We start from the raw sequence: 27,050 nt of genomic DNA on the forward strand, positions 1-27,050 counted from the left end.
GTATTTGGACGTCAAAATATTGTCTGTAGACACTTGCAAAACATTGAATTTTGGTCACCTTACGTCATGACCTAAATCTAACCTAATATTAACATCTTATGGAATTGATGTTTTGCCATTGTGTGCCTACTGGGAGCTCTGCATAGCTTCAGTGGGTGACCATGGCCACAGCCATATAACCCAGCAGCCCAAGACTGGTTTATCACTGAAGCTAAGCAGGGCTGAGACTGGTCAGTACATGGATGGGAGATCACATTATTGAGACAATAAACCAAGGTCTGGAATCTATGTGGTGTTTAAAAATTCCTCAGCACTTCTCATAAAGAGTAAGTGTGTAACCCCGGTGTCCTGGCCAAATTCCTTCTTGGCCCTTAACCATCATGGCCTCCCAATCATCCCCATCTACTGAATTGACTCTATCACTGTCTCTCTACTCCACCAATAGCTAGTGTATGGTGAGCGCACTGGCGCCGTTCCTGTGGCTGCCGTTGCATCATCCAAGTGGATACTTTACACTGGTGGTGGTGTGGAGAGATCCCCTTCATGATTGTGAATCGCTATGAAAAGTCAATGGGTACCGGCAGCCAGCATTTTTCAAAATATATGTATTTGTGTTCAACAGAAGAAAGAAACTCAAATAGGTTTTGAACAAGGTAAGGGTGATTAAATGATCAAAGATTTTTTCACCCTTTGAGTAAATTATTCTTATTAATTCATCTTAAGTGGTTGAGCATTTGATTGACTGTAAGGAGCAGAATACTGCAATGTCGCATCAAGTCAGAAAAAAAAACATAAAAATCTGTATGCTAATATGAATATGACATGAATCATATGTGTATTTGCTCCTGCCAAGTAGGTGCACAGATGTACATTGAAAGGGTTTGTGGCAAAATAGATTGGCGAACATTGTCAATTTAAGTTGGCACCAACTTTTAAGTGCAGAAATGGGGTATGATATCTCGACCCAGTGGAGTCAAGTTAAAGAAATGCAGCAAAGATGCAGCGAAGAATGCGAATCTTGTAGTCATTTTGCTTGTATCCACTGCAAAACCACTAATTGTCTTGGACTGTACATCTATCTTGGATTGTTTCACCAAGAGTTAAGTGTAAATGTAATCAGAATTGGGCATCAAGACCCTTAGACTACTAGACTAAGGCCCAATCTCAATTATATTTTTAACCCTTATAGCCCATGATTCCCCAATTATCTTTAGTCTCTTTATTCTCTAAATAATAATAATAATAATAATAATAATAATAATAATAATAATAATAATAATGATAATAATAATAATAATAATAATAATAATAGGGCGAAGCAGTGGCGCAGTAGGTAGTGCTGTTGCCTCACAGCAAGATGGTCGCTGATTCGATCTTCGGCTCAGTTGGTGTTTCTGTGTGAAGTTTGCATGTTCTCCCTGCGTTCGCGTGGGTTTCCTCCGGGTGCTCCGCTTTCTCCCACAGTCCAAAGACATGCGGTACAGGTGAATTGGGTAGGCTAAATTGTCCGTAGTGTATGAGTAAGTGTAAATGAGTGTTTGTTTGTGTATGTTTCCCAAAGATGGGTTGCTGCTGAAAGGGGATCCGCTGCGTAAAAACGTGCTGGATAAGTTGGTGGTTCATTCTGCTGTGGCGACCCCAGATTAATAAAGGGACTAAGCCGACAAGAAAATTAATGAATGAATGACTGTGTCTCATTTCTTAGAGAAATATTTTCATCCCTTCCCTTTTACACTCATAAGCCAACCAGAAAACATGGGCATGGGCATGGGTAGGCGTGTAAAATAGATTTGGAATTAGGCCTACAAAAATACAGTATACTGAAAATACTGGTATATCAGTTTCCCTAAATGCACCATAAAATTATCAAAATGTGCCACTAAACCTAGTTTTTCCTGTCAACAAAATTGTATCAATAGTCTCTAGACACAACAACTTCAATTAAAACAATACAACCAAACTTCAAACTATAACAATCCAACCAAAATCATAACCTTCTGATATTTTCTACTTAGTATATTTCTATTACTGACTTGAAAGTGAATCATATTAACAAAAGAAAATCTAAATGCAGGCCCTTGATTTGGTTCTACACAAAGGTTCTTATTAACATACAAGATTTTTGTGGATGAAATGATTGGATAATTGGTAATAATGGAGAGGACTTGCATAATAATGTTGGTAACGCATGTCAGATTTGCTTTCCTCTTTTATGCAAAAGTACACATCTAACTGCTATATATACTTCTTTTTAGCAACAGATTTTGACAGCTCTTCTGTGCGTTTCTACACTGAACGATGCCTTGCTTGTCAAATCTATGTTTGATAAAAGAAAGGTTTAAAATGCATTAAACACCCCAGAGCATTGTAAAGCTTTCAACATCTCTCTGTCTTCATTCGCAGACTCACTTGATCAATGAATTTCCGTGGTTGTTTCTTCTTTCCTACATGTGGGTTTGTTGAAAGAAAAGCAGAACAATGCAAAGCCAAATTACTAGGACCCACCCCACTGTGAGCCTTATTTGTGTTTTGTGACACAAAATCCAATTGGAATGGAAACAAAATACATCGTCAAGATCTTTCAAAATTACCAAGTATGACAGAATAACAGAAGTAGGTCACATTCAATTGCTGAGCGTCTCAAAGTTCAGGAAGTTCATAAGCATTCCTTTTATATAAATGTAAATCAGTCAACAACACTTTCAAAAAGTTGATGGCTTTGAGAAATAATGTGGTTTATGCACTCTCACACAAGTATTCAGCTTTCTTGAAGGATGAATATGTGGTCCTTGTAGTCTTTCTTGCAGCCTCTTTGTTCTGCCTGTAGGGTATCAGGCATAGCTTATTCCTTCTTTTTTTTACAGGAGATCTTGCTTTGAAGTCAGTCAAGGATGAATCCCTTCCAGCTGTTGTGGTTTTCAAGATCCACCTTTTTTGCATTTCTGCTGGAACCTGAAAGCAAACAACCAGCATTCTCATTCAACAGCAGAGCTTTTTGGATAAAGTAACACTACCAGCGCTCATTCCTGGCTCTGACGTGAAGTATGTGACTCTCAAGTTAAGGAGTGCAGGAAAAGCTCTTAACACCTTGCCTGAAACAATGACACTCACAACACCTCATTTGTGTAAAACACACACACAACAGCAGCTGAGAAACATCCCTGATGAAAATACACAATCTGCTGTTTGCTGTTTTGAATGCTTACCTTCAGAGGTGTTGCTAAAGTGGTCTATGATACATGGCGATAGAGGTTTCCCATGTATTTTAGGGTGTGTTCACACGTTTCATTTGGTGATACACCTGGTTCACAGGGTTCACACTGTGTGCTTTAAGGCTAAACATAAATACACAGAACAAAACAAAAAAATAAGTATTAATAACATAAACCTACCTAGATCTTGAACACACTCTGTGTATGTGCATATCGTTTTTTATAAGTAAAGAAGTCTACTGGGTTTATTCCAAAAAGCAAGTTTAATTTACCTTCACATTAATCCTGAACTCTCGGCTGATTATGCCTAAGGGCCTACTCACACTATGCTATACGAACCATGGCTAGGCCTCTTTCCCGGATCGTTTGAGAAGTGTGAGTGCTTTGAATTGGGCTCAGGCACTGTTCACTTGGCCGGCCCTGCCCCGGTTGGAAGAGGTGTGCCAGAGCACGGTTCACTTGGGCTCAGGTGCGGTACGCTTATAGTGTGAGATATAGAGCCTGAAACTGAAAGCGAGACGTGACTTTTACGAAACTATTTCATATGGATTTATTAATCATTCTTACTGTTCAGTGAATGCAAACTGTCGTAGTTTATTAAAGACGCAAACTCCTCACTGCATGACAACTGCACCTTCAGCAAACCTCTTAATTCCTGCAGCACAAAGACTTTATGATTGTTTATGAGCGTCAGCAGTGGCGGATCTGTTCGCCAAAATATTTAACTGCGTGTCACTGCATATCAAACGACTTAAAGGATATAACTAAAGAAATCTCTACTGTGCTAAGCGAAAGTGCTTACTGAAAATCCCATCATCGATGACGTAAGCGTGCCCAGCCTCGAATGTAATGTGAGTGTGGGTCGTCAGAGGACAAGCGTGCTTTGGCCCGGTTTAAGGCAACTGTAGTGTGAGTACTCTCTAAACCTGCTTACTCGAGGTTTGTATTTGGTGAGTCGCGCACTAAGGTAAAGAGCAGAGTTGGGCAGTTTGGGATTAGGTGTGCAGCGTATAAAATAAAGAGCGAGGGGGGGTCGAGTCACAGATGAAAGTGAAGAGAGAGAGGGGGAGGGGGGGTGTTAGGTGTTTCACATGAAAGTGTGGGTGTTTCCCAGCACTAAGGGTTGTACAATCAGTTGTAGGTTGTGGCTGGAAGGGCATTCGCTGTGTAAAAAAAAAATTGCGAGATTAATTGGTGGTTGATGTTTTTTGGATGAGACGTTAAACCAAGGTCCTGACTCTCTGTGGTCATTAAAAATCCCATGTAACTTCTCGCAAAGAGTTGGGGTATAATCCCAGTTTCCTGGCCAAATTCCCTCCATTCATGGTCGTTCAATCATTCCCATCCACTGGATTGGCTCCATCACTGTGCCTTCACTCCAACATAGCCAGTGTGTGGTGAGCGCACTGGAGCAGTTGTCCTGGGGCTGCTGTCGCATCATCCATGTGGATGCTGCACACTTATGGTGGTGTGGAGAGACCAATACATGGCTATACATGATAAATGCGCTATATAAATACACATTACCAGTTGTATTACCAGCTTAATTTGTAAACTGCGAGGTCCAAGAACTGATCGGGACCGAAGTTAAGATGGTTTGGGAGTCGCAGAAGAGCGGAGCAGGGGTGCATGTGAGGAGGGGGATTGGTAAAAAAAAGTATACGGATCAGATACGGATCGGCTTGTTCCAGCACAATTTAAGCCCTGCACATTACCTTACGTTATCTTCATTCTGCTGTGCCGTTCCCTGATTAAGCAGTGAATAATCCAAAAGACTGTGGTTGCATCTTAGGATATCCTATCCTGATTTTAGTTTGTTTACATGTCCTTGTCCCATGTTGTGTTCATAACTCAAACAAACCACACCAGAGATCATTTGGAAGTGGTTTGACTCATGTTTCTCAATTCTCCCAGTTCGCCTTCTCGGTGCACACCAGGGATCAGATGGCAAGTTATTATTAGTCTTATAGAGTGTTTTAATTGAACTAAACCTGGCAATGCACAAGAAATTTGTTCAAGCTATGGAGGAAGGTTTTGAACAAATCCAGTCCATTTGAACAACAATACCTTTTTTTTAGCTATACATGTCATGCCATTAATTATCCAGTTTAGGTGTTTACTTCAACCAATATTGCTGTAAAACAAACTACTAGTAACACAAAAGTAAAAATAAAAATGAAACAAAAACTGGAAAGAATATTGCAAAATCTCATGGAAATATATGCAAATTACACGTATGACATACAAGTTTGTCGTTGGATTTCTCCTATATAAAATATATGTCATTCATGCAATATAAATGTCAAAATACTGCATAAAAATATCAACTTGCATATTATTTTAATCACTGGAATTAAACATAAATAAAATTATAAAAAATTGATGTTTATACACTGCATGTTGCTACACGGCCATATATGAACACATATATACAATTGCAGCTATATTTGAACATATAGTACATATAGTAAATTTGTAATTCCAATGGTTGAAAAAAATATATATGTAAATGGCCATTATTGCAATCTTTTGTAATATATTGCTTACATGACATTTTATATGTGTAATCCAAATATGAACGTGTACATAACATAAATAATTAGCATGTATTTCCATATATCAGATTTTTATATGGGCTGTAGATTAAGAAAATCACTATCAATTTTACTACGCTTGACTACCAACATTTACTCATTGGTGCACTCTGTATTACTAAGAAGCTTCAAAGCCTTATCAATATAAAGTACTGAAATAGGGTTTTTTTTTGCACACACAGAGACACAGGCATGCAAACAGAAAGTCGTGGTCAAACAGCATCATATTAAACTAAGTTCTCTCGGATATGACAACAGCACATTACTAACACAGCTCAACCAAGCTCCATCCAGGCATATAGCAGGAATTATTTAAATTCAGTGTGTTCAACAAACACATTTACTGAAGTAATATCTAAATAATAATTGAGGCATTTCAGGAATTTCCCACACAACTTTTCTTATTAATATCAAAATAAAAATTTCCCTTAGAGTGGCATTGTAACTTTACAGATCTTTTTCATTCTCAAAGCAACATTATTCATGTAAATGTTATTTGCACAGTTATATAATTTTGGATGCCAAACATGAAGACAAGAAGACATGAAAAACTGTACTGCATTTACTGTGCACTGTGCTGTTCGTGGTGGAATATGGCAGCAATCAAAGACCTGAAGAGGCTTCAAATATAATTAGTACCTGTCTTATAAAGCCACCATCCTGAACTTCAAATTATCTTGGAACTCTTCACAGAGAGCACTGTTTTACATAAGCACTGAAAAACTTGAGAGCGTTTATTTTTTTCATGTAAATCTCAGGATTCCTCTTGACACCAGTTCTGTGAATATTACATTTACATCCACCCGGGCAACCTCTATCAAGCATAACAAAATTGCACTTTTGTTTGACTGTCAGATGTTTCATTATTTCTGTCCATTTACGAGGACAGCCTGATCTCCATGGTGATGGGGCTTGATATTTTCTGCAGACCTCTTTTGATTGTTATTTGTATTAGCACTGTACGTGTCGCTCTTTCAGAAGTATTTCTCTCTATTGAAAGCATTCCTTTCTGGCATACCTATGGTGATCGGAATTAAAGAAAACAGCTCAGTTTAAAAAAATCTCTAAAGTCTAAGAAGGATGATAGTTTTGATAAAATAAAATGTATTGTTTATAATGCAAACCAAAATATCTTAAAGGAAACTGATGTAAAACATTAAAATATGAATATGTTCTCAATTACAGCGTGTCACTTATATAGCATGCAAGCAGAAAATCAGATGTATCCAGTAGCACAATGTAATCAGATTACTTTTTCAATTAACTAGCAAAGACATTACTTTTTAATTTCAAGTTCATGCTCAAATTCTAATGTGACTGCAGCTTAACTGATCTCTGCCTAATTTCGTTCTTCAAACAACACTCAAAAAAATGAATTTTGGCTTTAGTTGGTCCAAAGATTTAACTATGTTTAAATTAAACAATTCACTTATGTTTGTGTATTAAAAATAAAAGTGTTGAGTTGGAAAAAATTAGAAAAAGTACGTTTTCACATTTAAACAGCTCGCTTAATTAACATGAATGAAAGGGAGTTGTGTTGCTTTTGCAGTACTGCATTTTGGTCAGTAGATGGAGTAATATCTGCACATGCGCAGTTTCAAAATAACACAGGAAGTAAGAAGATTCAAACCACAACGATCACTCTCAGCTCGGCGCCATATTATGGGAATCAAAAGATGAAGATTACAGTACAAATTGAGAACGTGCACAAAGCTTTGCCCAATGTGGACACACAGGTGAGATTTTTTTTAACTTTTTATGTATTTATATTGAGGCTGTGACAACATTTGAGTCATTAATGTACTCCCTTGTTATACTTTGTTGTGTTTGTGTATAGTATTGTTGTGAAATTGCCATGTTCCCTGAGTCTTTTTCACATTAATGACAGATAAATTTGTAGTTTTTTTGCATTCCTTTGAAATTTTATACTTTGTGTATATTAACTCCCCAAAAATAAAGTTGCAAACGTTGGTAGTAAGGAATAGTCATGTTAGAATAGTCTAAGCTTTTCACTCATCATAGCAGACGTGCTGCTGATAATGTGACAATAAAAGTTATTTGATTTTTGGATTTGATTTAATAGTCTCTATTTTAAATGAGTGTCAAGTTGTTTGTCAAGTTTGAATGCCAGTTTTGATAACTTACATAATAATAATTAAAAGGTGGTGTTGGCACATTTTTATTATACAAGCCTGTTAACTTAAAAAAAAAATTGACAAGCATATGTGACACTTAAGTAGGATGACATCTAGCATGATGACATATTTAATGTAAGCTTATTTGTTTGGTCATCTAACACATTTAAACTTTTAAGTTGAGTAGTTTGCAGTGTTTTTTTTTTTATTATTATAAATATATTATTCTAAATTGTATATATTTATATTATTATATTTTATTATTACAAATCTTTGCTCACTCGCATTTATTTTCTTCCTCACAGGTTTACAGCTCAACCTCTAAAATACCATATCTGGCTGAGGAGACTGTGGATCATCCAGGGACTATGCCTTTAGATCCCTATACACACATTAAAATGATGTACAGTAAAAATTACTAGTAATTTTAACTACTAATTATTTAGAAAATTACTAATTGTCACTTCATGTCATTTAGAACATCACCAGTGGAAAAAAAAGGTGTGAATGCATCCTCAAAGCTAAGTGAGGAAGTACACGATAAGCTATTTAAAAAAATTTGTTTTTAACATTTTGTATTTTCGTCTTAAACCAATTCCTCCTTTCACCTTTGATCTGTTGGTAAATGTTTATTTTTTTATCTGACATTTTTAGGATGCTGGGCATGATGAAGCACAAACCTTGATGTGCAACACCACCTTATGAATCTACAGTAGTTACATTAACATTTAGCAGACTCTTTTGAAGAACCTTACAATTGAGGAGACATTCAGCAAATCAACAAGAAGAGGCAGTACACCCAAGATGTGCTAATTATACAAAGAATGTTAAGAATTAAGAATGCTTTTACATGTGGTTTGTCAAGCCCACTCACCTGTGTGAAGCAGACTTCATGCACAATGTTGCTTTTTTATTTTTTGTGTTTGTTTTTTAGATATAGGGAGTGGTTGTAAGAAAGTGTCTGGTGCAAATGTGCAGAAATGGTGCAAATGTCAGAGATGAATGTGTGTAGCTATTGCATGTTCTGTGATGGTTGGTCTAATTTATGGTGTAGTGCTGATCGTGTTACTTTGCTTTAAAATGTTAATCTTTATTTGAACAACTGAAGTGTTATCTGCTTTTTCAGTGTAAAGAAGGTACAGTATAGTTTACAAAAGAAGGCTTAATTTTTCTAAGTATATTTTTGTGAATCATTTGAAGGCAGAATATTATTTTTGAATGTTTTTTGTAATATATGAAAAGTATCATTTTGAAAAGTGTATTTTATGATGCTTTTGTAAGCATATTTTTGTAAATAATTTATTGTTTTTAATTTACTTTATACTTGTATTACTATTATTTTAATAGTATTAATATTTTAAATTATTGTAATAAGTGAAGATACAGATAAAGACCATTTTTAGATTTTGATAATCATTTGATTGCTGGAAAATGTGTAAAATTGTAAAAATGCTATTGAATAAACTCAATGAAACGGAAACAGTTTTTTTTATTTGGTTAAACATAACAATATCAATTTTAGAATAATTGAACTTAAATAACTACATTGAATAAAGCTTAATTATAAATGTTACGTTGATTGAACTAAACAACATTACATTACCTTTATGTAACTAACTTAAGTTCACTAAAATTAATATTCTTTCTTAAAGGTAACTTAACTCGGTTACGTGGAACCAGTGGACAAAAAAATGTTAATTAACGCCAACATATCATTTTTTTGAGTGAAGCTTGCGAATCAGATTAAAATGTCCGGATGATCAGGGAGTGCTGCATGTGTTGTGAAGGACAGATCTATTGATCCTCAAAATCATGATCAGCAATCCAATGATTGGCTGACTGCACAGCAGTGTAATGACATCATCTGATTAATATTCAAATTATCCATGTGAGCAAAACTACAAAAAATTCATAGTAAACGGTTTGTTAAATATGATATGCAATACCTTATCATCTTTGTTGTAGACTGCATGCTTTACATTTCATGTGTCAGGAGTATTTAGCAATTTATTAGTTTTACATTTATTGTAGTAGCCAGGACCTATTTAAGCTTCTTGATTGGCGTAAGGAATAAACAGCTGTTTAAAATAATTTTGCATCAAAAAAGCTTTTTGATATCGGTAAAGGTGTACACAACTTTTGCAAAGCATCAAATCACCAGCATATTAGCTGTCAAAACATGTGCATGACTTCATAAATTATTATTCCTTAAAAAATATTGTGCTTGTCTATTATTATACACAAATTGTACTAAAGCTGGAACCTTAAAATAGTATGTGTTTGTGTCTAAAAAAATCCATATTAATAAATGTTCTCTTTGAACCTCTTAAGGAGTACCATCCTGTGACAGTTTTTTGTACTTTTATTTCAGAGTGCAGATTGCATATGATAAATATATATATATATATATATATATATATATATATATATATATATATATATATATATATATATATATATATATATATATATATATATATATATATATATATATATTTTTTTTTTTTAATCTTAGACTGAAACTATATTTAACTACTACTTTAAGACAATATCAGCATTTACATGCTTTCAGTATTACCTTTGCTTGAAAAGACCTTTTCTAATCCTGTTGTATGAAATAAGCCTGCTCCAGAACAGGTTTGAGCTATCAGAACTATTGCTATGACAACAACTCTGAATGAAGAATGAAACGATCCTGGATCGTGTCAAATCATCAATAACCAAATCCAATTAATTGTTTTGAGAGAATTCAGGCCTACTTTAAGTAAATATATATTGTTTACAATGTGTAAACATAATACTGTAGTTCTACCTTAAATATGAACATGTTTACTTATCTCACTTACACAAAATCAAATGCAGTTTTCTTAAATGAATCTCTTAAATTAACCAAATGTGAACGTTCATTGCAGAAGAATGTTGAACTGCATCTCATTCTTCATGCAATCCAGTCAACTGCTGAAAGGAGCTGTACAGATGTGAATATACATTTCTTTAAGTCTAAGGTTTATTCACTTTGATTTTGGTATAAGGGACTTAAATTTGTCAAAAATAGGAGTGTTTTTTTATTATTACAAACAATCAAGCAAGCCCAGTCCATATGACAAAAAGCGATGCATAACACAACTGAAACATCTGCTTTATGCTTAGAAATATTGGGTTAGTTACACATATGGCACAGAACAAAACAACCAGGCATTACCAACTTACACACACATACAAACAGTCTTGGACTGATAAACTACAAAATTACACTGAGAGTCTAAATCTTGTTTTTAATTGAAACTTGGAAGGGAAGTACGGTGTTAGCTGTGTGTTGCTTAGAGATACAGCAAGATCTGTAGCAACACCTGTTTCTCCTCATGCTTAGGGAAAAAATCCTTTTCCTCCTCATCATCTCCTTGTTTTTGAAAAAGATTAGAAAAAAAAAGCATGTTTTGAACATTGTATCTGGATGCATATTCTTCCTGAGCATATGAATATACATTTTTGAGTAAAATAAAAATTTAACAAGCCAAATACTATATAATATATACAGTACATACATTATTTAAGCAATACTGTGCTACTTTAATGAATAATCAAACATACAAAAAAAAAAAAAAAACACAGATAAAAGAGAACATCATCATTAAAGGTAAAGTTGAGTCTAGATGCAGCATCACCACAGATAACAAAGTTTGATGAGCTTTGACTGATAAAATAAAGATCAGACAATAGGCTGACCTGAACTAACCGTAGTCTGACTGACAGCAGAAAAGAGCATTTCAATAAAGGTTCGCAGTAAGGTCAATCTCTTCACCTGCAGCTTTTTTAAAGTATTAAAGCTGACAGGTCTTTGTAAAGTACTGTACCTGCTTGCATTTAATACTGAGATGCAGCAACTGATTACTTACCACCTAATGTACTTAAAAGTGGACAAACTGAAGAAAAGGGATTTTATTTGAAGTGTTTTTGTTATTTCTCTGGTAGAATGATACTATAACGAAGTAGACATGTAGAAAATCAGTTGTCTGGGACAAAGGTCATTTACATAGTTTAGTGATGATTGTTCAAAAAATAGAAAGACTGACCAATCTGAATCTATTCTGGGCTTGTGATATTTGTTCTGTCTTGTGACAAATATCTGGTTCAGTTTAGTCCCATTCTCAACTGCCAACAAATGTTTTACTGGTTGTGTAAAGCTTTGAAAGCATTCATGATTTTTCTTCTACATTTCTTTCTTTTCGGCTTAGTCCCTTTATTAATCTAAAGTCGCCACAGTGGAATGAACCACCAACTTATCCAGCATATGTTTTACGCAGTGGATGCCCTTTCATCTGCAACCCATCACTGGGAAACATCCATACACACTCATTCACACATACACTACACACACTTTAGCTTACTCATTTCACCTATACTGCATATCTTTAGACTCGTAAGGGAAACATGCGAACATGCAAACTCCACACAGAAAGGTCAACCGACTCAGCCGGGGCTCGGACCAGCAACCTTCTTGCTGTGAGGTGATTGTGCTACTCACTGTGCCACCATGATGCCCTTTTTTATATATGTTCAGAATAATATATCTATTATATATCGTATTCTGAATAGCATACATTAAGCTGAAAACCTCCCTGCAAAAGGGTTAACAGAAAGAATGTTGGTAAATCAATGAAATGCTTTTAATGTTGTAAATATTATGCCTATTCCTGGCCCTATCTGGTTCATAATTTTGTTTCGTATGAGTGTTTGACAACTTCCCAACATCAAAAGGCAGCCGTGCATAAATACACAATCTTTGTTTTTGTTTACTCCATATAGTTCTGAGAGCTAAGATCCATATTTAGATTTTCTTAGACATATCAAGGTAAGTGAGCAAAGGTCACTCTCACAGACACACATACACTAACTTAAATGTGTTGTTTTATTCCATTTAATATAAGAGCAATCCTAATCTGAATGGCATACATTAAACTGACTAGCTACAAAACTTACATTGGAATACAGATTAGCTAAAGTTGAACTTAATATACAAAGGTCACAGGCTCGAGTCCCTCCAGCAATTGTAGGTGTTGGGATGCTTGCCCAGTGCTTTGGGTGTGTGTTCACAGTATGTGAGAGTGTGTGCATGTGTGTGGGTGCATGTATGTGTTCATTGTGTGTGCGCTTGGATGGGTTTAATGCACAAATTCACAAATTCTGAGAACGGGTCAACATACTTAGCCACATGTTATGATTTCCCTTTACTTTTCCAAATACAATTGAAGACAAATTTATTAGCCATCCTAGATTTTTTTTTATTATTGTTCAAGTTGTTGTTTTTATATTATTATTTCTTTTAACATGTTTCTTATTTCTTTTAGAAATATTTTGAAAAGAACTAAAATTCCACAAAAGAGCTAAACATTTAGTTTATAGCTTATTGTTCAACTCAAACTAGTTACTATTAAACAGAACACACAATGCTTGAGCTATAAATAGTTTCCAAATTCAAAATGAAATTTCTTTTGCCTTATTTTTTAAATTACCATTGGTTAAAACTCCCTCAGCATTATGTGGCCCATTGCAGATTATCGCCATATTGCACTCTGACATTCAAGTCAACACTCAGCAGTAAAAATTGTCCTCTTGAGCAAGTCGTCACCTGTGGATAACTTAAGTGCTGTAATCACTCAAAGTGAATGTAAAATCTGTTGACTGCAACGAGCCGTCTCAATGGAAAATATGTCTACGTACTTGAAGAACATGGCCTTTGACATTCATGAAAGCCCTTGGAGTGCATGCATATGTATTTCGTGGTAACATTGTTCGAAGCATGCATAATGCAAATGCAACTGAAGTAAATCATGTGCTCTATTGCGCATCTTACATATGAAAAGTTAGCGCACGCCTTCACTCACTAACGTACACACACACAAACACACAAACACCTCGGTATAATAACATCATCATCTCAAACCAATATCTTGCTGTGCCAACGCAATAGATTAATAAAAGACAATACGAGCTTGAAAGAAATAAGGGGGCCCGAGAGACTGAAATCGCACAGGTAAACAAGGGACAGATAGATTACATTCTCTCAAAGTAAAATGAGTTGTGTTCTTTTCTCGCCCTGCCTCTCTCCTTGCCTCCATCCCTTCCTTTATATATTTCCATCTATCTCTTGTGATTCAATCGCTTAGCCTCTTGCTTTCCTTTCTGTCTCTCCCTCTCTATAACTTGATTATAGTGAAGCAAAAAGAGTAAAGTCTGAAACATATTTTTTGTCCTTTATGTTAGTTACTACACAAATTTTGCATTTAAAAAAAACATTCATTGATTTTCTTTTCGCTTAATAAATAATAATTTACTACCTTATTTATGATTATGATTTAATGTTAAAAGATTGTAAATACAATAAAATTATATGAAATATTCATTTATTCATTTTCTTTTCGGCTTAGTCCCTTAATTAATCAGGGGTCGCCACAGCGGAATGAACCGCCAACTTATCCACCATATGTTTTACACAGTGGATGCCCTTCCAACTGCAACCTAACACTGGGAAACACTCAAACAATCTTGCGCACACTCACATATAATATGGCTAATTTAGCTCATTTAATTCACCTGTACCGCATGTCTTGGGATTGTAGGGGAAACCGGAGCACTCGGAGAAAACCCATCCAAAGAACATGCAAACTTCAAACAGAAACGCTAACTGACTCAGCTGGAACTCGAACCAGTGACCTTCTTGGTGAGAGGTGATTGTGCTACCCATTGTGCCACTGTGCTGCCCTGTATGAAATATAATTAAAGTAATTAATTCAATTTTTGAAAATCACATTGACATTTGAAATACACTGCATTAAATGATTAATTCAAACCAAATTGAAAATTCTGTCATTTATTCATACACACAGACACACACACGCACGCACGCACACACACACATAAAACAACACTTGAAAACCCATACGAAATAACAACTTATACCTAACACAACAAAAGGGTAGTACATTTGCGTGTGTTGTGTATCATTGAGTTTTAAAAAAAATAAAATCAAAGCATTTTCCCAAAATATGTGTCAAAATAAGTTTTGTCACCAAAAACATTCTGCTAGCTGAAACACAGAAAAAGTAATTGCCAAATTAAAACTCCTGAGTGGATGAAAACGTCCCAAACAGTACATAATGATTTATACTTCTACATTAAGTGTTAATCAAAGGCAGCAACACCAAGGCTCCAAAAATACAAATTTAAAAAATAAATTTGTATTTTTGGAGCCTTGGTGTTGCCGCCTTTGATTAACATTTAATTTGCATTTTTTGCTTTTTTTTTTTTTGGCTGAGCACCCAGTTACGAGGGATGTGCATGCTATTGTACAGTTTTTTCATTACTTCTACATTAAGCACACGAGTTTGGTCTGGCACAGCCTTAGCACAGTCGAATAGCCCTTGCTGATTCTGAGGCCGACACCTCTCGAAAAATGTAACTATATGGCGCAATGACGCATAGTACAAGCTCTGTGATTGGTCGGCTTGGTAGTTATGAAGAGTGTGGCTGGTGCTGATAGCCGGGAGCCTGCTGGAGTGAGTTTTTACGTGTCGAGTCCTGTGAAGGAGCTCCAGATGGACACTTTTGTGTTGTTTTCACCTTATGATTAAAGTTATTGCATGTTCGTCAGTTCCCGTTTCAGAATAAGCGATTTTTAGCTACTTGTACATTACGGTAGCGTTTAAAAAAAAAAAAAACACCCACGAAGAAACTTCGACACAGAGGAACATAAAAGCCTACTGCAAGCTAGCGTTTCGGAAGTGTTATGGCAGAGCAACACAAACAGCGCGCAGAAGAATAAATGCACGGCTATGCGCAAGGCAGGCACTGTGGTTCACACCGATCACTCGAGACAGAAGCATAAATCAGCCCTAAAAGTTAACTAAGTGAATGTTGGTCAATGACCAAAAGATTTCAATGTTATAAATATTATTCCTAATACTGCACTTATCCGGTTCATAATTTGGTTGTAGTGTTTGACAACTTCACAACATCAAAAGACAACTGTGCAAAAATAAATAAATAAATAGACAGTCTTCGTTTTTGTTTGCTCCATGTAGTTCTGTGAGCTGAGATGCATATTTTGATTTTCTCAGACATATCAAGTTAGTTGCGGAAAGGTCAATCCCACACTCTCACGCACATACACACATACACACACTTTAATTTGTTGTTATATTCCACATAAAATCCAAAAACTATGCTTTTTTTGCACAGACCTATCTAAAGAATTAATGACCAACAGTAAAAATGACAAATGTTACTGCTTCCCAACAGGGAAAACCACCAACAATCAGCGTCATGGTTTTGCAATCAAAAACGTAATTATAATGGAAGTCAGCAGGGCAAAAACAGCCACCAACAGTAAATTAGGAAGGAAACAAAAGAAAATCTTATGCTGCACTATAACTAACAATTCATCAAAGGTAATGTTGTTACTAATCCTTCAGATGTCCAAGACTGTGATAAAGGGTAAAAGAAAAAACAGTCCACAATTACTTTTTATGGCTGCACGGTGTCGCAGTGGGTAGCTCATTCACCTCACAGCAAGAAGGTCATTGGTTTGAGCCTCAGCTGGGTTAGTTGGCGTTTCCCAGTGATGGGTTGCAGCTGGAAGGACATCCACTGTGTAAAAACTTATGCTGAATAAGTTAGGGGATCATTCAGCTGTGGCAAACCCAGATTAATAAAGGGACTTAGCCGAAAAGAAAATGAATGAATGAATTACTTTTTATATTTAAAGTATGTCATTTTGTGTGTTTTTTCAATAAATCAGTGACATAATTTGTGAACTTGGCAATTAAAGAGTTAAAATCCTCTAATTAAATAAAACCTTTAGTAGTTTTGATCATGACAGAGGTTGATTATTAGATTTATGCAACAAAAAAATAATAATAATAATATGTATCTTCAGCCTTTTTACACTTTCATTTAGTGGATGTTTTCATTTCTAACATAACGAAAGGGTAGTAAATTTTAACATTGCACAAGGGTTAAACATCACTTGTAAAACAATTACAATAATGTAATGTAATAATTAGTGCTGACTATAATAATATTATAATTAGTGCAAACAATTTTGCCTTCAACAACAGCTAATGATGTCAGAAAATTCATTTTGGAGTGAATAAACCATTATAAAGTCTTAAACAAACCAAAGAAAACAGAAGGGTGTGACATTGAGGTGACTTTTACTCATATCTCCATAAAACAAAGCTCCGTCTCTCACAGACGCCAGAATCACAGTCTGTCAGAGCGTCTCTCAGCCTCTCCAGCACATGTTGCTGTGTCGCTGTCACGCTGCTATGGGGAAATGTCAAGCCTTATCGCTGCAACATAGGAAAGGCTATGACACGAGTGTCAATGTTGTGACAGCGCACATGCACTTGCGTCAACATATAACAGCGATATGATTGTTAGAGATTTGTATGACGGTTAGTGCTTTCAGAATATGTGGTTTGTGACATTCAATAATGTGCTCATGATTAAAGATTTGTGCATCGCATACAATATGTCATGGGAAGGGAGACTTCTCTGTAGTTTTCACGTTTGGAGCTCTGGCTTGGCATATATCACCTTTTGACAATGTATTTATTATTCCAGATAATATATTCAGGTGGACGTGTCATGTTCCTGCTGGTAGCTGATTTCCCAAACTGGCCAAGCTGGATTTCAGCCAGGACCAGTAAACCACCTCAGGCTGGTTTAAGGTTTTGTTTGTTTTGCTACTGCAATGCCGCACTTTTTATTTTTACTGGATTAAATATGTTTCCCAAGGATGGGTTGCAGCTGGTAAAGCATGTGCTGGATAAGTTGGCGGTTCATTCCACTGTAGCGACCCCAGATTAATAAAGAGACTAAGCTGAAAAAAATAAATGAATGAATGGATTAAATATGCACAACCTTTTACAGTAGCCAATATGCTAACACTTTAACACACAGTTTTGGCATTACTGTGCAAAGCAGCTAACTTATTTAACTGCCATATAACAAAACAACAAAAACATTTTATTTAATTTGGAAATAGCAATGAAGCAATTTAATAAAATTAGTGGAAGCAACTTTGCCATGGCAATTTGGTCCATGCCCAATACAAACAAAAGAAAAAGAAAATCGTTAAAGGGACAGTACACCAAAAAAATTTTTTTTAATATTTTTTTCTCCATCATGAGTTTCTACTGTTGAAAACAAAAGAAAAAAATCTGAAGGATAGTTACACCCATCAACTTCCACAGTAGGAAAATATACTATTGATTTAATACTATATATTAAATACTATATACATTCTATAGATTAAATACTATTAAATAGATTAAATACTAATAAATAGAGGCATCACGGTGGTGCAGTGTAAAGCACAATCGCCTCACAGCAAGAAAGGTACTGGTTCGAGCCCCGGCTGTGTCAGTTGGCATTTCTGTATGGAGTTTGCATGTTTTTCCCATGTTCGCGTGGGTTTCCTTCAGGTGCTCTGGTTTTCCCACACAAGTAAAAGACTTGCTCTATAGGTTAAATTGGGTAGGCTAAATTGTCTGTAGATTATGTATGTAAATGAGAATGTGTGTGTGTGTTTCCCAGTGATGGGTTGCAGCTGGAAGGGCATCTGCAGCATATAACATGTGCTGGATAAGTTGGTGGTTCATTCCACGGTGGCAACCTAAATTAATAAAGGGACCAATAAATAAAAGAAAAATACTATACTAAGTGGCTCAAAGTAATTGCTGTTAGAAAGATTAAACTTCTCTGTCAGCGCAACTGATGTTCTATCTCTAAAGCATGATTTTCTCCGTTGGTAAAGCAAGGGTCCATTATAAGTGTAAAACAAGCCTCAGCAGTCTTTATCCGAGATTTGTTCATCTCTTAAGTAAGAATCCCCGGTGTAGAGGTAAACGGTGTCCATTGTTCTTGTTCTGTCCACAACCCGACATGTTTCTAGCAATATTTTCCGTTTGCACAACTCTAAATATTTTTCAAACAATACCTATATTTGTGTCTCTAAAACTGAAAGTTCCTCCTTGATTAAACATACCTCAAAATCTCTCCATTTGTTTGAATAGAATTCTCTACCACATTTCTTTCAGGCTGCCGCTGCAACATTTAATTGCAAATTGCAAAAAGTAAATGATGGCAACCTTTCATTTTTAATTCTAACTTTAACCATGGTAAAACCACAGCAAAAATTTTACTGCTTAAATTTTTTTAAAGGTCCCATGAAATGAAAAGAAAGTTTTTGAAAAGAAAGGATATGTATAAGCTAGCATGCTCCAAAACAGTTATAAAATGTGTGTTCAGAAGATATAAAACTGACATAAACTTGTAGTTTTTCACTTCACCTTATACTTCAGTTGCTCATTAAATCATGACCAATCAAATGCTCTTTAGTATCTGACATGCCCCTCCCCTTTTCAAGACATTAATATTTAATGTGCTTGAGCTCAACCACTCTCATTGGCAGAGCTGTGATAAAGCAAAATGCTATTAGCTGTTTTTTAAAGGGGAGGAGCTACACTATGTCCCACCCTCTCTTTGTGTTTCACTTCAGATTGTCACATCGAACACAAATGCATATTTCAAAGCACTTCATGGGACCTTTAATTTCTAGCTGAACAGTTAAAAAGTAAAATGAAGCAGTTTTTAAAATGTTTGTTACATTAAAATAATCTGTAATAACGGTTATCAAAAAGAAGTCTTACTTTATCTCAAAACCCCAAATGAAAAATCTCAAAGGAAGCATTGGTGAATTTGCCTTCCAGGTTATAAACATTATCCCTGCACCACTCTATAAGAAAAGCCAATTAAAAACTGAATTAGGCCAGAATTATATTAAGCATTATAATAATAATGGCTAACCACTTCAGTTTGTTTTTTCTCCCATGAAGATCTTATTCTTACACTTAAACAAAAATACTGCAATGTATACTGCCAGCAACATGAGATTTGTGAATAAATAACACCTAAAGGAAATGTGCTAGAGAGGGAGGGCAGAAGGAGAGGGAAAAAATTGTTCACATTATTCACACCTGCGCCAAGTGATGCGGGTCAGAGGTACACATTGTTATTCATGACTGCACACATGCAACTCAATGGCAATGACAGCTGACTCCAAGAGAAACTTCTAGAACACGGTCATTTCAGCCAATAAAATGACACATATGCAAATCAAGCACACAATGTTTAAAAAAAGACTCCAAATGTCCTGTAAACTTGATAATAAGCCTTAGCTTTTCTACAGAGCAACTGTACTTTTTATATTGACTATTTTTGCTACAAGTTTCTTTCTGTATTTGTTTTATTTTTTTACCTCCATTTTTGTTTTGCGGCTTGGCTAAATGGGTTTGACCAATGAAGTCTGCCAAGCTGCCGTCTTGTAAATTCTCAACACATTTATCTTTTTTGATTTTTTTTTAAATACAGGTGTGTTTATTTATTAAATATTTGCTATACTGGGGCACATTTAAAAAGACAAAGGTGCCATGAGGCAAGAGCCCAATAACTGTGAACCATACTTCACTCTAAGTTCTCTTAGTCACAGCACACAAGGGTAATAGGACTACAGAGAATAACACAGCGGGATCATTTTTCACAGACGATTGGTCTCCTCATATCTACTTAGGCATACATACTCAAAAACCTATAGAACTGCATTTACGGGAACCCTTGACCTCAATTGTCTACTGCTATGAATGTATAGACATGTGTTTGTGTATCCAAGGGATTTTTTTCTGAGATCTTTTACAGAAAAATCCACTGAGATTCTATAAATGTGAGAAGAAAAAAAAAGGAGAGTGTATAATAGGAAAATCTCCTCAGAGTCGTAACCCCAGCCACCCTAAAATCTGATTTGTTCGCCCCCAAGTGCCACCCCAAAACTCTAAACTGTGATGAACCATATCCCACATCAACAGAACATTCAATAAAACCATATATAAGCTACTAGGGTTAAAGCTGAGTTTAAAGTATTGTAAATTATCCTTGCTACCTTGAGGTCGGATTTGCGTCAAGATTGTTCCATGGAGATGCTCAGTTCAGAGCAGTATTACGGAGCATTACAGGAAACGTGTTTTTGCTTTTAAACACAGTTGGACAGAATTCAGATTAATGAAACAGAATGCAGTGTTCTCTTTTACCTTTATATGTAAGCTTCAAAAAACAGCAAGACAAATTGCTAACAGACTAATTGTGACGCATGCACACGCAAGCCAACTATTAAAATGCGCCAAAATGCCCTATGTGGCATTAATTGCTATAGTGTTTTGAAAGTCTAAATGTCCCCTCAAATACAATGGTCCTTTAAATATAATGGTATTGCTAAAGTTTTGTCTTAAATTAATATTTTGCTTAGGCTCAGTTTTCTTAATAGCAAGTGGGTGTAATGCAAGCAGATACAAATAAAAGAGGGCTACTTGATTATATAATCGTCCTAACCACGATTATTTTGCTCATAACTGTAATCACAATTATTCAACATGATTATTAGTTGAAGTGAAAAATATTAGCCCTCCTGTAATTTTTTTTTAAATAAATATTTCTCAAATAATGTTTAATAATGTTCTTCTGGAGAAAGTCTTATTTTTATTTGTTTAAAATAAAAGCAGGTTTAAATATTTTGAAACCTATTTTAAGGTATTATTAGCTCCCTTAAGCAATATATATGTTTGATTGTCTGCAGAAGAAACTACAATGACTTGCCTAACTACCCTAATAAAGCCTTTGAATCGCACTAATCTGAATACTAGTTTCTTAAAAAAATGTCTAGAAAAATATTATGTAGTGTCATCATAGCAAAGATAAAAGGAATCAGTTATTAGAAATGAGTTATTAAAACTACTATGTTTATAAATGTGCTGAAAAAGAAATTAAACAGAAATTAGGGGGGAAAGGGTTGCTAATAATTCAGGAGGGCTAATAATTTTGACTTCAACTGTACAGTTATTTTCCTCCCTGTAAATAAGAAAAGGAAAATAAAAACAATAGAATAAAAATATGAAACCACTGTGCGTTAAGCATCTTCACTGTAAGAAAAAAAAATGAAAAAGCATCTTCACTGTAAAAAAAAGCAGTGAAAGAGCAGTGAGTGATTTTTTCTTTTGTTGTTTAATTAATTATGATAACATTAAACATTAAACTGGTTTATACTTCTGTGTCAAGTGACCGGCGTAACCAACGGCGCATGCAACGCGCATAGCTGTGCATTTATACTTCTGCGCGCTGTCTCTGTTGGTCTGCGTCAACACTTTCAAAATGCTAGTTGGCAGTGAGGTGTTAATGTGTCTCTGTGTCGAGTTTCTTCGTCTGTGTTTTGTTCTTTCTGAACGCTTCCGGGATGTACAAGTGGCTCAAACTCCTTCAATTTGAGGCAGGAACCGGCAGACTTACAACAACTTTAACTATGAGGTAAACACAAAACAAAACTTTCCATCAGAAGCTCCTTTGCGGGACTCCACACTTGTAAACAATCGCTCCATTGGGCTCGCGCCTCTCGGTCCCACCCAGACTCGTCAGCGCTACCAAGCCGACCAATCACAGAGCTTGCGCTACGTGTCGTTGCGACGTGTAGTTACATTTTTTAAGAGGTGCACGTCAGCGACGTCGATGGCCACGGCGTAGGGCTATGCGTCAGCGCTGTAGCATAAACGTGCACTTGACGCAGAAGTATAAATCAGCCTTTAGTCGGCACTGTCACTTTAAGAGCAGTGCGGTTCTGATTAATGATTTCACTTTCAAAAGTCTTTTGATTTTCAACTCAAATGTTTATTACTCAAATGAACGTTGAATAATAACTAAATTTATACCATGTTTTGACAAAAATTTGCCTGTCTTTGACCATTAAAGCACTCACATTAAGATGACTTTAGATGTGTGTGCTCTGCGCTTTTAAAAACATGAATTTAATTAGTAATTTTCACATAAAACTGAGCTTTGCAGAGCAACAGATGCGTAGAACTGGAATTGTTTTTCATAATCGTTAGAATCTGAAATCGAAACCAAATTTTTAAATAACTGCACAACCCTACAATAAACTATTATTATTATTATTAATATTATATATGTATTTATTATTATTATAATTATTATTATTATTATCTCATTGACTTAGTCTGGAAATATCAATGAGTCTTGGTACAACTCTAGTGGTCTAGTGAAGCTGCTACTCGATCATTATGATAAAGAATAAGTGGCTGTAAAACCAGAATGTTCCTTTAAATACAATAGTATTGCTGTCATTGCTCGGACAGAAAACAGAGAGGATTACAGTTCAAATAGAGTATTAATTCAATATAATGAAGAACAAAGGCAGCTGCCATTCGCTTACCACACGTGGGGAACGCAGACTGGAAGAAGGCGACAGAAAATCCGCCTCGGCTCCCTCGGAGTGGAGCGAGTGCTGGAGATGGCAAACGCAGGTGAGAAGCTGGATTCAACAGCGAGGTGACTGCGCAGATCACAGGTAAGCAAGATAAAGTTAAATAGTAAATCAGGCTACTGTACTAGACTAGACAGGATAGGATAAATGCAAAAATATTCTTGAGGCTTTGTTTAGCAAGATAGTGCCAGTTAGGTTTACTGAACACAATAACCTGCCAGAGAATTACAAGACAGGGCAAGTATAAGTGAAGGGGAGAATCAGAATGAAATAGAAACAGGTGAGTTGTAACACAACAGATAGAGACATAGACGCTCAGATCAAACCTGACCCATGACAATTGCTATAGTCTTGTCTTAACTTAATATTTTGCTTAAGCATAGTTTTTTAAATAGCAAGTGGGTGTAATGCAATCACATACAAATAAACTATTATTATTATTATTATTATTAATATTATTATTATTATTATTATTATCTCATCAACAAATTCTGGAAATATCACTGATTCTTGGTCCAACTCCAGTGGTCCTCACTGAAGCTGCTACTATATTATTATAGAGAACAAGTGGCTGTTTTACCAGAAGGAGAAAAAAACAAAGAGGTGTGATTAGGGCATTAGAACCGCTTCTATATTTCACCCTAAAGACTCTTGATAGTCGCTTTCTCGGTGGGCAGTAAAAGGTGAATTACGGCCATATTACGATTTTTGCCTTCATTACAATAATGGCCCAATCAGAGGACAAGCCATTGACTAATTAGGTTTAATGTTCTCTTCATTCCCACATCATTTAAAAAATGCAAGCATCTTACAATTTTCCGTTGCACTGTATTAAGGGGTCATTCTGCCACCCTCATTCCAAAGGCCAATTTAAAATTCAAATCAAGCCAAAATGGAAAAGGTATGTTTTTTAATCATAACATGAGCTTGAAAGAAAGTAGACTTTACTGACTGTATTACTACTGTTTAAAGACACAGTGTGTCATTTCTGTGGCACTGGTGACAAAACTGCTATCTTGTTGTTCAAGGTCATTGTAGTTGAGATTTAAATGACATGCAAATGTTACCTGATACATTTTTCAGTATGACTATATAGCTCGGGACAGACCAAGCCAACAACAAAACACTAGCGATGACGAAAACTACAGATACTGTTGTCACTTCCGAGTCCGCTGTGTCTGGTCCCGTCTGGGCCAAAAAAAACATAACAAAAAAAAATGAAAAACACTTAATTAATGACAGCTGTCTAAAACAAGAAAGTACATTCAGCATCTGTGTGACAGCATGTATATCTCCATTTCTGAAGGTGGCATTAGGCCCTGATCAAACCCAACATGCTTTTTGCAATAAGAGGTGCATCTTTTGAATGGGCGCGTCTTTTTCATTCTCCAATCAAATAAAAGCAGAGACAGGGTTTCCGATTCGGTGACAGCAGTGTTTGTGTTGTCAAGACAACTACAGAGACTTTTAAACATGGTAGAGTGACTAGTGGTCACTTTTTTAAGTTATCCAGAGCTGTATGACTTGAAACTTGAAGATGATAGTTTTTTTAAATATTACAATTATAACAATATCAACAGCAACACTCATGCATAATATACAGCTGATAAAGTCATTGCCCAGTGACATTATAAAAAAGCACAACACACCGCACAACAAAGAGAAAGGCAGTGCAGTGTGTCTCGTGTCCTGAGAATGGAAAAGCACGTTCAGTGAGATTGGCCCCTAGGCCAGTATTGTTATTCCAAAACGAAAACCAGAATAGTGCTCCACACATACAGACCATAAACAAAGCAGAATTTGCATTCCATTTTTACAGTAAATTATCCATTAATCCATATCATTTGTAAATATTTAATAAGTGCAATTAAATAACAGTTCTTGACTTGCGTCATTTGCTTAGTTTTATGACTTCAATTTTTTGTTCTCCCAATCAGACCACTCTCTTTCACTGATGGCTGATGCTAATACCATATGCTGTTTTAAGCAATCTCATCCTAATGTAAACCCAAGGAGTGGTGACGTGTGGAACTCACCAAATAAATTAGCCTGAAAAAAAATCTCACTGACAGCCCAACATTGCCTAACGGACAAAAGTTGGTGTTGGCTTGGTGTGTCCCGGCCTTTCACGCCTATGATCATACCAGTGTGATCAGCCTTGGCCGGTCCCTGAAGCATACGATCACACCAGTGTGATTAGAATGTTAAATTGCACGTCATCACCTGCTTAAATTCAAATCTGATGGCTCACACTGAGGCACAAAAAGAGAAGTGCAGTGCTTGTCATAAATCACAATTTATCTGTGTTTTCAAACAAATAACATTTATTTTAGGTTTCAAATATTCAAATACACATAACTAAAAGCAAACCATGCCATTTACGAGTTGTAAAATACTCCTGGATGTCTATGGACACCAATAGTATCTGGATGCAGACTAGATTTGCAAACTGAGACAGCATATCTTGCAATGTCAGACATAATGCACTCAATGGAGCTAGTGACATCACTGTGAGGGGTAGGGTTAGGGGTGAAGTTAGGTGTGGGTATTAAAAGCATGGCATGCAGCTCACCTTGCAACTGCACGAACTCTCATGCTGACTCTAATAATAATATTTTTTTACTATAACTGAAAGATTTGGTTTATTCATGCAAGATTCATGCAGGACACTGTTTATGTTACTAGGATATTCCTCTCTCAGATAAACAATTACTTCAGGTATTTCAAAAGAAAATTATGAATAAACATGAAGCAAATGCCGTAGCTCGGATCTTTCCGGCAGCGCAGGCTAAATATGGAGGCGCCCAATAGCCATCATATAACAAGTAATTCGATTATTATTATTATTATTACTATTATTATTATTATTATTATTATTATTATTATTATTATTATTATTATTATTATTAAGCTGTTAAAAAGCTGTTGAAATACCACATATTTGAGAATCAAATAAATCAGATATTTCACAATATAATTAGAACCTTTGTCAATATTTACAGACAAGGGGATAAAGAAACAAAATGCAATATATACAGTACACATAGATATATACACTAGATGTCGCCTGGCCTATTGTTGTCTTTTGGACGGAATGTGTCAATAGCGCCGCCATCTTGCTACAGGGTAGCGCTCCTTTGAAATGAATGCGGGACCAAGGTACAGTGGAGGACTGTGGCCATCCAAAGCCAGAAATATAAACATATATCTATGATCGGGAGTTTTCCTGGATGTTAGTATGAAATTTTTTTTCTAATTACGAAAAATTATAATTTTACATCACTTTTCTACATTGATGGATCAGTGACTGCACGGGTATTCCTGACAAAAAGCTTGTGTTTGTGTGTACAGAAATGTAATATTCACCCTCCCTGTTAAATTTGATCTAATCATGTCCTGAAACACACCTCCTCTCCTGCTTTCACTTCTCATACTGACGGAGGGAGCGATTCGTTTGTGAATGAATCCCCCGAACGACTCTTTCACTAAGTTAACGTTAGCCAACAATAATAAGTTTCTGGCAGCGCAGCATCTTGATGTCATATTTCTTTTGCATTGTTTGCTGATTTTATTCAACAAAACTAGCATAAGCCGAGTGTTTAGTGCGAGTTGGAGCTGCTTTGCCGTATGGTGAATGCAGAAAGTGACTGCTATCATCAATAACGTTACCTGATTAGCACAAAAGTTCAGAACATACAAAAACAGAAAAAAACTTAATATTACC

At 35.7% G+C, this 27,050-nt stretch overlaps 1 long non-coding RNA gene across 2 annotated transcripts in view; it reads right to left on the bottom strand.

Moving 5' to 3' along the window:
* Window positions 1-1,492: 1,492 nt before the first annotated feature.
* Window positions 1,493-27,050, bottom strand: part of LOC141379834 (uncharacterized) — a 361,032-nt gene continuing 335,474 nt past the window's right edge. The window contains exon 5 of one of the 2 annotated variants that reach the window (XR_015520186.1): window positions 1,493-2,952. This is a non-coding gene — a long non-coding RNA (uncharacterized LOC141379834). The remainder of the gene's footprint in view (window positions 2,953-27,050) is intronic. The other variant, XR_015520184.1, reaches the window with a different exon arrangement.

Source organism: Danio rerio, chromosome 21 (genome assembly GCF_052040795.2).
Source record: "Danio rerio strain M-AB ecotype USA chromosome 21, GRCz13ab, whole genome shotgun sequence".
Lineage (NCBI taxonomy): Eukaryota > Metazoa > Chordata > Actinopteri > Cypriniformes > Danionidae > Danio > Danio rerio.